Source organism: Papio anubis, chromosome 10 (assembly GCF_008728515.1).
Source record: "Papio anubis isolate 15944 chromosome 10, Panubis1.0, whole genome shotgun sequence".
Classification (NCBI taxonomy): Eukaryota; Metazoa; Chordata; class Mammalia; order Primates; family Cercopithecidae; genus Papio; species Papio anubis.
In genome coordinates, this window is record NC_044985.1 from 100,657,822 (window position 1) to 100,674,514 (window position 16,693).

Consider the following 16,693-nt stretch of genomic DNA (forward strand, 5'->3'; position numbering starts at 1 on the left):
GAGCACCTTAGGAAGAAGAGATACAGACAAAATCTCTTTGCCACAGTATGGCTTATATTTTAGTTTTCCCAATTTCCTGGGAGTTTTATTCACTGATATTTTCCAAGAACCTAGACCCATGGCGAGAACAATAGATGATCAATAAATACTTGTTGAACAAAAGAATGACTCCAGTTCCAGGGCTAGTCCTGGCCACTCTTTGATCACTTGGTCCCTCTGTGATTTCGTTTCCTCATCTGTTAATGTCTGCTAGTGGGTGGGAGGAGAGGGGAAGGTGGTAATAGCCAGTCCCTGAGATCCTCTCTATTTGGGATGGTGTGTGGTTTCCATAGTCAAGGTCCTAGTTGGTTAAGTGACTTAAGTAGGCATCTTCTTTACTGTTTCCCAGAATAAACTAACCCATATAGGAAAGAGAACAGTTCCATTCCTGAGTATGGGCATCAGAGTATGAGCAAGTTGAATCAAAGTAGATCTCTTTCAGTTTTGGCTTTGCCCTCTGTTAATTTCAAACTGTCCCTGAAATTCATATACATGGCAGTAATATGGTTCTAGTGTTTCTGTAGGTGAATAAATTTAATCCCATCTCTGTAAGGCAGCCTCTAGTTTGGCCTGGCCAGTGCTCCTTCCTGTTTGCTTTCTGTTCCTCGTCATGCTTTCCGCTCCTATCAGTATCACATAGCAATGATTTCTCACCCTGGCAGTGGCAGTTCCTTCCAGTAGCAGCCAGGGACACCAGTTTGCAGTTTTGTCAACACTTGTAGAACTAGGTCCATTGTTCTCCCACAGAAACACCATCGGCCGTCATCTGGCTCAGGGGTTTGGGTCCCAGCATGGTGAGCCCTCCCCTTCAGCCCCAGCAGAGAAGCAGCTCCTTTTCTAAGGGGTGCAGATCAGCTCTGTGAGTGTCTCCCTTCAAGCTTTTAAGTTTTATAATTCTAATGCTCCCTTGTGTTCCCCTAGACTAAAGATATTAGCTGCTTATAATTGCTACCTCTTCGATACCTTAATAATATCCCCTTTAGCCTTTTCTGTTCCTAATACTATTAATAATTCTTTATATTAAATTCTCTCTGTTAAAATAACTGGTGTGATTTGTTGTCTGAGACTAGATCCTGACTGATATATGCCCTGGAACAAGGGGTTACCCCATGAGGTCATAGGTTCCTGGGCATATCAGGTTCTCTGCTTGTATGCAAGTGAAGTGGCTCTAGTAGGCCAAAGGTGGCCCTCCAAAGAGGAGTCACCCATAGGGGTCACTTGGGAAGAGAAAGCACAACAAAACTGGAGAAGTGTGCAAAGAACCTCCTGGGAGATCTGCACAGAGATGGTGGTTTCAGCTATGTGGACATAAAAAAAGCCAACTTATCATGCCGACAGGCTGTAAGGGCCAGATGGGTGATTCAGGCATGGTGCTTTGGGAGTTCCAGGAAGGGAAATGCCAATAAAGTTAAGGAGAATCAGAAAGTTTCTCAGAGGAGGTTGAGTGGGAAAGATAAACAGGGCTTTTCAGTCTGGAAAACTAGCCACAAGCAGGGAGCCTCATACACAAGGCCAAGGAACTTGGCTTTGCTTCTGTGTGGGCATCTTACCATGATATCGCCCTCAAAGGTCATACTATATATATGACTCAGTCACTGTGTACACCACCCAGCAGGCCCCAGGAATAAGTCAGGGTTGTGACAAAAAGACTTGTTTGCTAAAGAAAGGGACTCGCCTTTCCCGCACTAGCTTTAGATGATCCTGAGATGGCACCCTGTCTGTGGGCTACTTTGAGAAGAGACATCTGACTTGGTTTAATTTTTAGCAAAATCTGCAATTGATAATAGGATGTCAGACAGTAGGAGGAGTGTTGATGGGTGATCTGCAGACAGTGCTGGTCATGACATTTGGCTTTCCATCCCCTTTGGCTTTCCACCCATGCCATCTTGATTTCTTTAGTGAAACAACTAAGCAATTGGACACACCTTGTTTGAATGCCTACTCCATATCTCTCCCAGACCCAGCTGGGGATAGTATGCATCATCTCCTTTACATAACAGATTTTCCAGGATGGTCTCAATTGAAAATATGTTGGGTTCGGAGTATCCAAGTATGCAAGAGCTGCTAATTCATGCCTCAGTATGTCTCTCTCAACATTTAAATAACAGAAGTAATACATTGGCCTTAAAAGCCAAAAAAATTGGTGCAGCTCCAAATAAAAGTAATAAATATATTCAGCCACAAAGTCACAGTGGCTTTGTTGCACAACATTAAAAGGCACAGGTCCTTCCCTCAAGGGGCCTGTGGTTTAGTGGGTGAAGCTTCCTTGTCTTGCCTTATGATTTGGTGTTTTTCATGCCAATGTAGGCAGCTATCATAGAGGTAGGAACAGGTGAGCGATCTCCATCTTTCCTTGGTCCTGTGGGTAAAGGGGAAAGGAAAGGAAGAGGGCAAATAAAGTGTGTGATGATGGGGGGACTTTCTGGAAAAATAGGGGATTGCTGGTTTCCCCACGTTGGTGATTGGGCCTGGCAGACATGGCCCTCCTGGCAGGAATGAGGCTTAGAGAGAGTGAGAGCAAGTATGCAGGAGGCTGCTGAATCACTCGTGAGAAGTGAAGTCCCCATTGTGACTCTTATCTCCAAACCCCACTTGCTCAGCGTGGGCAGGGGTTCAGGATGAGGTTCTGCCTCTGTCCTCAACTGGGCATTATGGAATGTGGAAGTACCAAAGGGGTAGAGGAAGGTGGAGGTGGAGAAGTTCTACAGAAAGAAGAAGAATGTGAAGGCGGAAGCAGAGGGAGAGCAGGAAGAGAGGAGAGGGTTGAGGAGGCAAGAGGAAAGGGGCAGGAAGGCCTAGAAGACAAGAACAGCACCAGAGGGCCTTGGTTCCCTGTCTCCAGGGGCAAAGGCATCCTGGGTGGACCAGGAACCTTTGCTCCCTTTTGTCCTTACCAGCCCTGGAGAAGCACATCAACCCTCCAGGCTGTCCAGGCCCAGAGTGGGCTTTGGGAAGAAGGCTTAGAAGGAGCTTTATTGGAAGGCCTGGGGGCTTTCCATAGGTTGCAGAAATAATTTGAGGGCTGGGGAAAGATACTTCTCAGGCCCCTTCCTGCCTCCAGGAGCCTGGCCTGCCTGGCTGTTGGCCACAAGAGCAGGGCCCATCTCTCCTCCCCACTGCACACCCCGCAAGCCAGTCATCTGCCTTTTTTTCCCTCCCCCCTCTACTTCCCCACCCCTTCAAGTTCTCAGAACTCGCTCCCATTAGATTCCAGGAAATGGCTGGTGCAACTTTGTAACCAAATCCGCTCAAATCCCTTTGTATATCTTTTCTGCTCCCTTGCCCCCTTCTTGATGTCCTTCATGGTTGTGTCCGGTTACAGAGTAGAGACCGGCCAGGGCAGGCTGGCCCTGGCACATGCCCTGGCCCTGGCACATGCAGTCAGATCTGAGTCAGGCAACAGCACCCAGGGCCAAATTGTGTCAAAGCAAAGTGAGCCGTTCAAGTCTGGGGGACCCTGACCCTTTTCCCACTCCACCAAGAATTTATCTGCGCAACGTTGGGCATGTTGTTTTTGCTCTGGGGATCTCAGCTTTTCTCACCTGCAATGTTAGGAGAACCTGCCTTTGGCCAGCTCCATGATTTATTGGTGACAGTCAGGTGGGAGAAAGCATATGTGTCTGGCAGGACACCTGGAGGACAGAGGGGGTTTCTGACTGAGCAACTTCTGTGTGGAGACCCAAGACCCACAGAATTCTAGCCCAGGCAGGGGTCTGCCCCTCTCTCACTTGTGGGACCCTGAAGCTGTCATTTGACAGCAGAAATAGTGATGCAGTGTAGGCCTTCTGCCTGCAGGGACACTTCTTTTTCACAAAAATTTGTGGAGTTTTACAAGGCCTTGGTGTGGGTACCAGAGATCTTGCTAGCAATTCAGAGGGCAGGCACTGAGCCTCTTGCCAGGGCTCCCCACTATGATTTAGGCCAAGGCTGGGACTAGGCAACAGGTGGCTTCCGGTGCAGCCTGGGTGACTGATTCTGGCCAGGGCAGCATCTGGAAGCCTGTCAGGGAGATGGTTGTGGACAAGATTCTATTCTGGGAGGGCACCAGAGTGTCCCAGGCGAAAGGTGGCCAGCTGAGGTATGAAAAAAATGGATCAAACATCTGCAGAAATAAAATTCTGCTTAAATATTAAGTCTGGGGAAGAGGCAAAGAGAAGAAAGCAGACAGGAGGAAAATGAGGGAAAGTTGACAACTGAAAAACTCTTCAGACATGTATTTAGGGGTTTAGATATGAGTGGATGCTCAAAATGAAGTCATCTGTGTAATCCGGTGTCCAGATGAATGGGAAGAACAGAGCCGGCCCCAGCTAGGTTCCCAGTTAAAGCTTGGTGTTCTTTTCCCTTCCATGGATTCAGGGAACTTCAGTGTGGAAAGGGGCTTGTTGAAAAACTGCTTAGGGTGGGTGCGGTGGCTCACGCCTGTAATCCCAGCACTTTGGGAGACTGAGGTGGGTGGATTATTTGAGGCCAGAAGTTCGAGACCAGACTAGCCGACATGGTGAAACCCTATCTCTACTAAAAATGCAAAAATCAGCCAAGTGTGGTGGCGCACGCCTGTAATCCCAGCTACTCAAGAGGCTGAAGCAGGAGAATCGCTTGAATACGGGAGGCGGAGATTGCAGTGAGTTGAGATTGTACCACTGAACTCCAGCCTGGGTGACAGAGTGAGACTCCATCTTAAAAAAAAAAAGAAAAAGAAATATTGCTTAGTCCACCCTAAAATGAGGGAAGTGGAGCCCAGGAGGGTCCCATACCTCATTGCCTATACGACCCTAGACTGTGGGGAGAGAGGTGGCTATCCCTCCTCATTAGGGGCTTTCTTGGAAGTAGGGTCTCAGGAGCAATGAGGGAGATGGATTTGAGGAATAGCCTAAGGATGAGGCTGGGGAGGGGCTGGACAGGTAGGTTTCGTCAAGGGCCTATGGCAGCAGTTCTCCAAGTGTGGTGCTTGAACCGGTAGCATCAACATGACCAGGAAATTTGTTAGACATACAAATTCTTAGTCCCTGCCTGACCTGCTAAAGCAGGACCCGGGGTGGGGGCCCGCCACCTGTGTTTTAGGAGCCCCCCAGGTGATTCTGATGCTCTCTAGAGTTGGAGAACTGCCAGCCTCAGGTATTCAGGTGGGGCATGTTAGGAGGCTTAGTGCCATCTTGACTGGAGATCATTTGAAATCCACAAAGGAGGCTCCTGAGAGAACTCTTCCTGTTCTTCCCGTCCCTCTCCATCAGCTACAGTGTTCTTGGGTCTCCTTCCAGCTGGGCACATCCCATAGCCACCCCTCTTGGGCCACAACCTTATCTGCTTGTCCCAGATAAAGAGTGAATTGGCCTAATCAGTCTGGCCGGACTGGCTGGCTCCAGGGAGGTCTGCTGGTGGTGCCACTAATAGGAATGGAGCCACTCACACGGCTGACCCCCTTCCCCACCCCATGGGCCCTGTCGCCACTGCCATCTCTCCTCTAGAAAATGCCAGGCCTCGGTTGCACTTTCCCTACTTTGCTAATCAACCCTCAGCAACTTTATTCCCAAGACAGATAAGGGGTGACTATCTAGGGCTTCTGTGAAAATCACCATGGTCAAAGCCTCTGTCAAGATCAGGCTGTCTTTTGGGTGGCTGCTGAGGGAAAGCAAGAGGAATTGAACCGAAACTATGTGAGCCTGCCCCCACACTTAACAATATGCATTTGCACCTCTCAACAATCTTGCAAGAGAACAGATACTTGGAATTACTGCAGATGCTCTGCCTTCACTAAGGATTCTGACTGCCTTTTAGCCACTGCCTTGCTTGCTATAATGGATGGTGAAGTGAGTTAACAGGGTGTGTTTTCCCCACATTGCCAAGAAGCAGAAACGGGCTCACAGAGGTTTGCTGACTTTCTCCAGGCACTAGGATTACTCAGTGGAGTCAGCTTTTTGGCTGGGGCTGGGACCCAAAGCCACATTCCTGGTGGTGTAGCAGGAACCAGGGCTCATGCCCATCAAGGCCCGTCTGCGAGGGAGGTCGGCTGGTGGACCAGATGTGCCTCCCGGATGTTTTTCCCAGGCTCAGCCTGTGTGGCATGAAGGATCAGTTAAAGGGATTTTTAATCCTGGGGAAAATGACTGTCATTCGGGGCTGGCTCGAAAACTGGTAAAGTGTGCTGTGTGTGGAACTAAACCGCAGGGCCAAAAAGCACAGAGGGGTTTTCATGAGCTCTTGGGCAGCGGCTCTGATGTGAGGTGGAATTGTGGGCTGGGAGCAAGGGGTGGCAGGGGCTGTCAGAGAGGACGTTCAGATTGTGTAGCCGCTGACACAGTGCTTGTCCTGGGCCACCCCTGCTCTGCTACCAGCTGTGGTTCCCTCTCCTCGCTGGGTCTGAGTTTTCTCCTTCATCTGCCTCCCTTCTCCAGAACTGGGAGACAGGCAGACCTGAGTGTGTGAAGAGTATCTGGCAACTGCCAAGTTCATGGAGAAGTCAGAGGACTATTATGAAGTGAGAGTAGTTTAGGAGATGGCTGTATGTCTGGAGGGGCCAGAGGCAAAGGCTGGAGCCCTCCATGTGTTGCAAATATGTTTTTCTTATCGATCAGATGAACCTTTCTGTGCAGAGCGTCAGTAGAGAGCAGAGGGATCTTCCGTGCTGAGGCCAGGAGTTGCTGAAGCCCTATCCCTCAGCTGCTTGTCATCTTTCTCAGTACCTCCCAAGGCACCTTGGAGGATCTCTGGTGGCCCAATGGGACAGTTTAGAAGTCCCTGGAGAAGCCTAATTAATCTGTCAGTTCTTAGTTCATCTGGAGTCCAGGAGCTGTGTCTCATTGTGAGCTCTCTGGAGGCTCCAACTGCTCTCACAGGAGTCTGGCCAGAAACAAGTTGTCCAGGGCCTACTTGTTTGCCAAGCCTGGGCTATCGCTCCACAGCACGGGGCTTGGCCCTTGTGACAAGAAAGACCCAGGTGGGAGCTCTTACCCCGTGCAAGTGCCACTGGGGGATTAATTTCTCTTAGGGACTTGGGGGTTGTGGACAATGCAGAGAAGCAGCAGCTGGGCTGACAGGAGTAGCAACATTTCTGGATCAGCCTTTCCCCTCCTCTGATTTCCCCTATTCAGGTCTCAGGAGCTCAGACATTGAAGTAATATTCTTGTGAGCAGTGGTGAATTCATACCAGTTTAGAGCAAGTCGATTCTTGCCTTTCCAGAGGAACTCGACTGAGGGGCATTAGGCAGAGGGAGAGACTGAGGCAAGTTTTAGAACAGGAGTGAAAGTTTATTAAAAAGTTTTGGAGCAGGAATGAAAGGAAGTAAAGTATACTTGCTAGAGGGCCAGGCAAGCAATTTGAGAGGTTGAAGTGTACTATTCTGTTCTTGACTTGGGGTTTTAAACCTTGGAAGGTTCCAGAGTTTACACTTCTTCTCCCCTGATTTTTCCCTTGAGGTGGGCTGTTAGGATGCACAGTGGCCTGCCAGCACTTAGGAGGGGCCGCAAGTGCAGTGAGTTTACTGAAGTTGTGTACATGCTCATTTGAGGCATTTTCCCCTTACCAGTCAAGTGTTCTTAGAGGAAGGTCATAGATCAGTTAAACTTGGCCATTTTGCCTCTGAGAGCCCATGCATGGGCCCACTTGCCCAGCTCCTGAGATCTTTTCAGGAAGCTGCTGCTGATCACCAGCTTCAGGTGTTTTCTATCTATTGGTGGACTGCCTTTCCCTGGCACCAGCTGTGACCAGTTATTATTTTAGAGAGACAGTGTAGCAACTGCCTGACCATCATCTGATGGTCACCAGACATTGCTGGTGGGAGGGAGCCCTCTCCAGCCCTGCTCATGTCTGCCTGACTACCTGCTCTAACATCCCCACGCTGGCTACCCAGGATGTCAGATATTCTGGCTCTCCACCTAGGAGCCCAACTCATGTTTTTGTTTTCTTCCATCCATAAAGCAAGTTTGACAAGCACTACAGCCCATCAGCTCCTGCTGATGACTCCCGACGGCCACGAGCACCGGGGCCTTGAGAAGCTGTGCATGAAAGGTACCTGGTTTTCTTCGCTTAGCCATACTTGACTTTTCTTTGAGAAGCACCTGTTTAACATCCCTGGGGATTAGGCTCCCCATCAAGTTCTTCCTTATATTGAAATAAAAGCTGTTGGCTCATAGCATCCTCCACCATGGAGGGTTCTTGTTTGCTGTATATTGGGTCTCTTCCCTGGTAGAATGTAATCTCCATCAGAGCAGAGACTTTGTTTAATTTAGAACTGTGCTTCGCACACAGTGGACAATAAACATTTGTTTAGTGACGGTATCTAAGAATGATCTGCGTGCCGGAAAAGGCAGCCCTTTGTCCCGTGCCTTTCCTCATGCCATCCCTCTCACCAGGAATGCCCTCCCTGGCTCCTGCTCTCCCCATTCCATGCCTGCTGCTTCTCTCCAAACTCTGAACCACTCAGTCTATGGAGTCTTATTGGCTACCCACCACCTGCCACCATCAGTCCCTGGCCCTGCTCCCTGTGGACACCTGCTCCTACTTTATCAGATCCTGCTTGCTTGGCTTTCTTCTTTGGGTGATTTAAGGCGAGCAGGTCCAATTCAGGGAACAGCTTGAATGCTGAACTGTGATTGGCTGCCTGGGTTGGTTGGTGATGAGTGCTGCAGGCACAGATAGACAGGGACAGCCCCTACCCTCGTGTGCCCACTTGAGAGATTGCCTCAGTGGGATATGGGACCCAGCTTCTACTGGGTCCCAAGAGCTCCTACTCCAATTTTTAAATTTTCTGGAGTTTCACAAGCTGTTGCCAAACACAGCCCTTTGTCAAATCATAGTTGAACTGCAATGATAAACTCACCATAGACACAAGAGTTTGGCAAAAATTCACAAAAACATTCTGTGAGAATCCATTGGTCATATGGAACTTATAATAGAGAGTGTTGCTTATTTTATTATTAATAAATGGTACGTACCCTTGTATCAGCAACATTTATTTTATGTGTGCAGTCACAGGCTAGAGCCAGGGGCCCCGCCATTTGCTGCACCAGCACGCCTGCCTCCTTACTGCTCTGTGGCCCCCAAGATGCCCTGTTCACTTTCCTGGTTCTCATGGGTCATGCAGATGTTCTCAACCCCTTTCCAAGTCTTTCCCAGGAGGGCAAAAAGAGAACAAGTGGAACGGGCGGGTAAAATCCATATGAGCCTCACCTCGCAGGGCATTCCAAGACAACATCTGCTGCAGCTGGGCTCCTAGCTGGCTGGACACTCTTCAGTCACGCTCTGACAGATGGATCCAAATAAATCAGTTCACAGCAGGCAAGGGCTTGGAGAGTTCCAAGTCTTTTGAAACCAGATCTGGTCTGGAGGGACAGAGAGAAGCCATTTCAGAGAGAGCCAGTAGGGACAGGCCTCAGGCCAGATAGGTGCTCCTGCTCCGAAAGGAGCCCAAGAGGCAGCTTCCCAGTGGGACCTTCTACACTTTCCCCAGGGGCCCCTCTTAGCTTCTCCTTCCTTGACTGAACTTTTGAACAGCCATTGATGGGCTCCATGTGTGTAAGAGCATGCAGCTGTCTAATTCTTGTGCACATTCCTAGACCTGTAGTGCCCAGGGTCAACATGGAAGCTAAGGGAGTTTGGAGGGCAGCATGATCCACTGGGTCAGGTGTGCATGAAATTGACAAGCCTGGGTGCAACTCACCTGCTACTGGCTGGAGAAACTTGAGCCCCCTGTTGTCCTATCACCAGAGATATGCGTTGAGAAGACCTTCTGTGTTTAAAGATGTTCCTGTGGATGTCGCGTGTTCCAAGCAGACATTCAGTTGTGCTCTAGCTTATTTCATAGTGCAAAGAATCACAATTTTTCTGTCTCTGGAGTTTTCTTTCTGAGCCTGCCACAGTCCCTTGTCTCTGGATCAGAAAACATGAGAGTAGGGCTGTCTGTAACCTCCTTTGGTAACATGTCCCACTATCTCCAATCTGTGTCCTCATGCTGCAGTGGCAGTGTACAAATTCCTGTTGTCTAGTTCAAGCCTCTCTAACTGTAACTACAACACGTTCCCTCTTATAACTAAAGAGCCCCTGAGCCCAGGGGAGCTTGCCGCTGCTCATGCAAATTCTCTTTTTCGGATTCAGAGGAAATACCTAAGGCTTCTTTCTCCTGAACGTGGAGACTGCCGTGGATGTTGGCGAGGGAGAGACAGCAGGGGAGGGGTGGATCTGGCCTTGCAGGCAGGTCATTTAGGCTCATGAGGCATCTAAAATGGGGCAGTTGAGCCTTGGATTCAGAGTCTGGAGTCTCAAGAGATGGCAGAGCATCCCTGGAGAACCAGGTTGGGAGTACTAATTCCAGGCCAGTGCCAGCTTGCTGTCTGTCCTCTTATTGATGTATGGAATGCAGGCCACTGCTCCCTCACCAGCAGCCACGTGAAATAAACCTGTCTTGTTACTCATGCCCGAGCCAGTTTGCTGGGTACTGATCATCGCCAGAGAGAGGCCAGAAGCCGGCAGGTGAATGGTGTCCCTAACAGAGGCTTACTTCACCTGGCTGTCATCAGAGTTGGCTCAGAGGACAGGGTCTCGTATCACTGAGCCCTCCCACAGTCCCCTTGGCAGTTTCCCCTTTGAGAATTGACCAGGCCAAGCTCAGCCACACTGACATCACAGAGCCTGGTGGCGCCTGGGGTGCTCATGATGGCAAAGTCCAAAAATAAAGGCTATTGACCAATAATGGTTTGAAATACAATTTGTCGGGGTAGAAGTGGGCAGGTCTGATGACAGCAGGTATTGCTAATGGCAGTGAGGGGCAAGATAGACAGGCAAAGAGCGTCTGAGGCCTTTCCTTCCCGTATCCAGAACCCTCTACCTGGCGGCTTGGTCTTTTTCTCACTTCTTCCCACAAGGAACAATAATGCCACTGCCAGATGGGCGTGTCTTCCTATACGGTTTTCAAATTATGTTTCCGTGGAGAGCTGTGCTGAGGATCACCTGAGAGCTTGGGAGAGCAGACTAAGTGGGACTGTAATTGGCATTTTATGCGCTGGGAAGGTGAGACACAGAAGTTCAGTGAGGTGCCCAATTTGTAAGAGGCAGAGCTGGTTCTAGAACAGGATGTTCTGATTCTGGACTCAGAGCTTTTCTCCTCTGTGGCAGGTTTTCTCCTGCCACTCTTCCATGGTATGCCCCGTGCTTCACCAAGCGCCTACGGCTTAGGTTAATGCCTGGTAGACCTGATAAACCAATCCATGGTTTTATTAGGGGGAGGTAATGTGGATGGTCAAAAAGGAGAGACTTTTGAGTGGATTGCATGGTAACTTTTAATGTAGAGTTAGCAGATTTAGCAAATGAAAATATGGGTGCCCCATTCAATTAGAATTCCAGGTAATCAATGAATACTTTCTTAGTATAAGTATGTCCCAAATACTGCATAAGACATGCTTTAGATTAAAAATCTGAAATTCAAATTGAACTGGATGTTCTGCATTTTGTCTGGCAATCCTATTTTAATGACCCCCAAACTATGCCATGAGAACATCATTTTCATCACTGCTAAGACCATCTCTATATTAGAATATTAGAATATGCTAGCCAAGGAAGATGACTGAGAAATTAAGGTTGGGAGTTGACTTTCAGGGTGACTTTGAAGTTAATGCTGTATAACTAGGGGTTAGGTGGGGACAGGTTGAACTAATAACCCTAGTACCCTTCCAGTTTATGTGATGACTGCATGTCCAGCCATTAACTTTTATCATCCCACAGCTCTTGGATGCTATATTCTGTTTTTATTTCACTTCGTTATGTTTTCTACCTTTTTTTTTTTTTTTTTGCCTTTGTGCCTCAGTTTGTTTAATTTCCATTGACCCATCTTCAAGTTCACCAATTTTTTCCTTAGCTGTGTTGAGTCTGTGAAGAGTCAGCCACTGGTTTTAGCAGCAAGAACCAGCTCCATACATGGAATAAAGTTGTAGCTGGAGGAACTGGTCATGAGAAGGAATTTCCTATGGTGGAGGATGTGATGTCCTAGAAGAGAAGATTGAGGGAATCTGTGCTCCAAGTCTGCTACGAGGAGTATTTTGGGGAGCAGGGAGAGAGGTGAAGTGGTTCCTGTTTTTTCTAGCCCAAGCATTTCCTTTACTGTGGTTCAGAAGTGAAGGGAGGGGTTTTTCTGCAGTTACTCCTAACGTGCCAAAGCAGGACCCACCTGGAAACTGGGCAAAACCTTGAACCCAGTAAAAGAGAAATGGGAAATGAAAAATGTTAGAAAGAAGGAGTCAAGGTTAGAAAATTTCTAGCCTAAAAAAAAGAGTCTTTGTGCCCAGATATGGGGGTAAGGGCTGGATCTGCTGGCTCAACGCCTCTAAGCACAGCTTTGTAGTGATTATGGTACTGGTTTAGGGAGCCTTGCAAAGTGTCAAGAGGTTAGGTAGGTCCTGGAGGTGATTATCTATATTTTAAAGACCGTAAATACCTGCTCCTTTTTGAGTACCCAGAGCTAACACTCTGTGTAGTAACTCCAGTGACTGTAATGTTAAACAGGGCTCAGTCCCTGTTTTATGTAGTTTTTAGTCAAGAAATATTTGGGATGCTTCCCCTGGATTTTTGTATTATGCCCCCGCTTTTTTCCTATTATTCATATTTTAGCTTAAATATTAACTATGGTGACAGGCATTTCCTAAAAGTCGAGCCTACAGTACTTCTTCATTTCACACAGTCCTATTGCAATCATGAAGACTTAGTATTTTTCTGTTTCTCTAGTGCTGACTGATTGTCTCCTCCTTTTAGAATGTGAGTCCCATGGGGAACTGGAGCAGACTCTTCCTAGCTGTGTTCCCTCTGCTTGGCAAATAATAGGTATTCAATAAAGTTCATTTGGTGAATGAAGAAAAGGAAAATTATCTGACTACAGTTTTGTTGTGATAGAATGAGCTAACATTCAATCTAAAGAGAACTCCAGAACTCTTTTTAACATTTTGCTGCGTTTTTGTTCAATTTCTTGTTTAAACATCTAACAAGTATGGTGCAAAAGCGAAAGACAGAAAGTAGTCTCAGCCCACAAGCTTTTAAAGCACCATGTCGTAATTCTTTTTGTTTTACAGTGCTGAATACAGCAGAGCTTAATGGATGCTTTTCTGAGTGATAGATTAATTAAGGTTTAAGCTCAGGGAGGCTCTAACCCAGTGGACCATTCCTTTGTGAGCAGTTGTTTCTCTCTCTACTGCAGTGCTGTGTGGTGAATGAGTGTAGAGTTCCTGGAAACTTTAAAGGACAAAGAACATGAATTCACAAAATAATATCTACATGGAAATATATTTATCTGATGGAAAAAGCTACAATTTTATGTTTAAGTGAATCAGTTTATAGCAATGCTTTATGAAACATCTCTCTTACGGGAAATAACTCTGATTTTAGACACCCAAACAAATAATAAAATCCAGCAATGATTGTCAGTTTTGTTAAGTTTCTCTCTGAGTGTCTGGCTGAGCTGCTTAAAGAAACAGAGCCCTTTGCAGTTTTAAGGTCAAAGGTCCTGTGGCTACAGGTGCTAGGGTCAAAACACAATTTGACCCCAGGTCTTTGTAAACTAAACAGACCTGACTTTTTGCCCAAAAGAAACAGAGTAAGAGAGTGTGATTCAGGGAGTAGGGCAGAGGGACTCAGAGAAAGAGACCTAGAGGTAATTGATTAATTCATTGGTTTAATCAGTTATTTATTCTACCATGTTTATTATTCTCTTACAAGAGTCCAGACACATTGCTGCCCTGTACAGCGCCTGGTAAGATAAGGCAGATAAGACTTCTGACCTTGTAGGATGGTGCCTTAAAAGGGAAAAGGATGCAGGTGTCAAAGTTGGTTTGGGGGAAGGTAACAGATTTGGCTGAGATATATTGGTTTTGAGATGCCAGCAGGACATGGAGTTGGAATTATCCAACAGTCACTGTAGCAACCATAAATAAGGCCTTTCCTCTGGGCTCTTGACTCACCAATCCACCAGCCTAGCTGGCATTTCCTTTTGGGCACTTCAAATTTAATGCATTCAAAGCCAATTTTCCCCCACCTCCATGAGCTCCTCCTCAATTGTTCTCATTCTCTGTGGCACCACTGGTAACCCAAGCCCAGGAGCCTCCCTGACTTCTCCCTCTCTCTCATTCTCCATTTCCTACTCCCCCAAACCCAAGTTCTACTGATTTCATCTCAGAAACACCTCTTAAATCTTCATCTTCCTGTCTCTCTCCATCTTAAATTCCATTCTAGACTGCCATCACTTCCCACCTGCACCCCCTCCCCTCCCCAGCGGGTCCACCTGCCCCACTCTGGCCTCTCCCTCTACTCTCTCCTTGTTAAACACATACCTCTACCACCTGTTGTCAGAATGCTAATCCAGTCACACCAATGCCCTGGTTAACATGCTTCAGAGCTAACCCTTGTTCTCAGGAAGAAGACCACATTTCTAATGTAGCTTCCAAGGTCCATCATGTCTGGCTCTGTGGCCTAGACTCCTGTCCACTTCTCCCTTCCTTTCCTCAGTTTCAACCACGTGGACCTTCTGCCACCTCTCATACTTGTCTCTTTTCTTCTTCTGCAAGGCTTTTGACATGCTGTTTGTAATAGGCGGAATAATGACCTCCCAAAGATGTCCACACCTTAATCCCCAGAACCTGTGAATATGTTTCATTGCCTGGCAAAGGGGAAGTAAGGTTGCAGATGGAATTAAGGTTGTTAATCAACTAACCTTAACATAGAGAGATCATTCTGGATTATCTGGGTGGGCTCAGTGTAATCACAAGGGCCCTTAAGAGTAGCAGAGGGAGCAGAATAAAAGGTTGAATGATTTGATGAGAGATGGGCTCAATCAGACATTACTGGCTCTGAAGATGGAAAGGAGCCATGAGCCAAAGAATGCAGGCAGCCTCTAGAAGCTGGAAAAGGCAAGGAAACAGATTCCTCCTACAGCCTTCAGAAAGGAATGCACTTCTGCCAACATCTTGATTGTAGCTCAATGAGACTTGCATCACGTGTCTAAACCATAGAACTGTAAGAGAATAAATGTGTGTTGTCTTAAGCCACTATGTGGTGATTTGTTACAGCAACAACAGAAAACAAATACACATACTGTCCCTCTGCCTGGAAGACCCTTCTCTGTCTCGGTTGTCAACTCCTCAGATCTTAGCCCAAGTGCCATTTTCTCAAGGAGTTCTCTTCAGAGCCTCCTGACTGTATTATACTTCCTTTTATAATAGCCATTCAAAGCTTCATTTTCTTCTCCTTTTTAAATAATTTACTACCATTCCAGCTGTGTATTTGTTTACATGACAGGCAGCATGGCATGCTGGTTAAAAGCATAGATGGGCTCTGTAACCTGCTGGCCTATGCCTGAATCCTGTCTCCACTACCTGTTGTCTGTGTGATCTTGTGCAAGTTACTTAACCTCTCTACCTATTGCCTCAATGATCTCACTGATGACCCAGGAATAATAATAGTACCTATCCCATAGGACTATTGTAAGAATTAAATGAATAAGCAAAGTGCTTAGAACAATGTCTGCTGTCAAGTATATACTCTTAATGTTGATCTCTCTCCCTGCATGATTGCATTCTCTTTAAGGACAAGGATCATGGCTACTTCCTCTTGCCACTTTATTCAGCACCTACACAGGGTTTGTTATACAGTAGTAGGAGTTCAATATATGCATATAGAATGAATGAATGAATAAATGAATGAGAGAATAAATGAATGCATTCAGAATTGGAGCTTGGGAGATGGTAGATCTGAAAATACATAGGAGAAATGACTCTTTTCTCAAACTGGTTACTCTAAAGGTAGCATTTCTCAATCTCAGCACAATCGACATATTGGGCTGAACAAGGGCTGTTTTGGGCTTTGTAGAAAGTATAGCAGCATTCTTGGCTTCTATCCACTAGATACTAATAACAACCCCCCGTGCCCCACCCCACCCACATACCAGCTGTGATAACTAAAAATTGTCTCAGACATTGCCACATGTCCCAGGGAGGGAAAAATCGTCCCTGGCTGCTCAGTGGGTACAGCCGTCACACCAAACAGTGACGACCTCAGTGTGGGTGAGCATGTGTGTGCAAGGCTGTACTCTGCCATGTCTGCCTGGCAGGACTCCAGGAGTTGCCTGCTGCACAGCACCTTCAGCACTTACTTGCCTCAGCTCAGTTGCTCAAGGGCTCCGAATGTAGAGTGCAATTTGGTGTGAGAACAAGGGTAGGGTTGCCCTTCTTAAAGCTACAACACATTCATTTTCTGAATGCAGGAAGGGTTTATGTCAAAGCAGATAATTCTTGAACTTTTCAGAAAACAGATTTTCATGCTAATCTAAATTCTAGGAAGATTTTGATAAATGGGATAAAATTTTGGATATGCAGATGACTTTCATCTCTGGCTTCCTTCTTTCATTATCAGCTTGAAAATACAAGAAACCCATTGGTTTCCCGCCCCCGCCTCCCATAACTAGTTCTCTTTAAATGCTGCTTATCCTCAGAAAAGGGCTACTTGGGTAAATTCTGGCAGATAAACATATTAATTTCCTGTACTGGGTGCAGAGATGGGTGGCTGAAGGAGGTGGTAAAAGCCCTCTCTGCAGAGAGTGGTATAAACAGATTGAAGTGCAATCTCCGTGGATTGGACTTTGTGGATGTGGAGACAGAGAGGGGGATAAATCCCCAGCATCCATTC

General features: G+C 47.0%; 2 long non-coding RNA genes across 4 annotated transcripts in view; one reads left to right on the top strand and one right to left on the bottom strand.

The window, feature by feature from the left end:
• The window catches only part of LOC110740987, a 403,323-nt gene that overhangs the window by 59,906 nt on the left and 326,724 nt on the right, over positions 1–16,693 (top strand). The gene's annotated exons all lie outside the window — the stretch shown is intronic.
• Positions 8,973–9,783, bottom strand: LOC108581412. The gene is made up of 2 exons (XR_002516442.2): positions 9,696–9,783; positions 8,973–9,357 (listed from the first exon to the last, which is right to left on the bottom strand). It is a non-coding gene; the product is annotated as an uncharacterized LOC108581412 (long non-coding RNA).